The following is a 1188-nucleotide window of genomic DNA, read 5'->3' on the forward strand; positions in this document are numbered from 1 at the left end:
TATTATACAGTATCAAAAAAATCACATTCATTAATTTATCATTGATTTCTTTATGGGCCTGAGGATGTAGCTTGATGACAGCCGGAGGCCCTGGGTTTGATCTCTGGCAACGCTAAAAGAAAAGAAAAAAAAAAAAAAAAAAAGACAAAGTCTGTATGTATGAGATCATCAAGCTTACAGTGGGGCACGAAGTCAGGACAGGGCCGCCACTGACCTACAATAGGTCAGAAGCTCTAGGCTTCTGGGTTGCTTGGAGGAAGAGCCCACCTAAAGACCAGTTACCGGCCCAGGAGCCCAATAGGGAACTAACAACAGACACTTACAACCACCAGGCCAATCATAACCATGCACATTTCCCTTAGGGGTTATATAAGTCTCCAGAACCACACCACCGCTGTAGACACTTCCACTTCTACTGTAACCTGCACTGAATAAACTGATGTCTGGATGACCTGGTGTGCCCCCTCACTTTCATAGAGTGGTTGGCATCTTTCACTTACGATAGACAACTAGGTTTTCTAAAATTCTAATTTTTACACAAAGTTTGAAATTTATCATTGGCAACAAATAATTTGTTTTCCTGGAAGTAAGGCTCATTTGCTCATTATCAAGAAAAATATCTGCAAAATGCCCAAACTCAATTAACCACAGTCATTCTTTCATGCAAAAAAAAAAAAAAAATCTATGAAACCCTGTAGCTAGTTCTGATCATATCTCAGTCACTTAAGTTCTTTAGTTCTTTTCCTTGAGGCAACCACTTTACTTCAAAAGAAGCAGATATGCTTTATGGTATTTTATCAATCAAAATATTTTACTTTTACTCAAGGTTTGATAGTTAAGAAAATTAATAAATTTTACTGTTTCATGGAGGACATTCTTAGCCAGGGAATGCATGAAAGTGAAGAATAGACAACTACAACAGTCTGGTGCCCCATCTTTGATTTGTGCCAAGGTGCTAACAATTTTAGCTGCTATATTAATTTTCCACTGCTGCATAACAAATTACTACAAACTTATTGGCTTAAACCACATTCCCTTATTAGCTAACAGTCTTATAGTTCAGAGGGACCAGGTGCTATGTGGCTGGGTTCTCTGCCAAAGGTCTCACAAGGCTTAAATCAAGGTGGTAGCCAGCCTGAATCTCATCAAGTGTCTGAGGACCTTTCCCATGCTCTTGTAGAGGAGGCA

Source organism: Callospermophilus lateralis, chromosome 2 (genome assembly GCF_048772815.1).
Source record: "Callospermophilus lateralis isolate mCalLat2 chromosome 2, mCalLat2.hap1, whole genome shotgun sequence".
NCBI lineage: Eukaryota > Metazoa > Chordata > Mammalia > Rodentia > Sciuridae > Callospermophilus > Callospermophilus lateralis.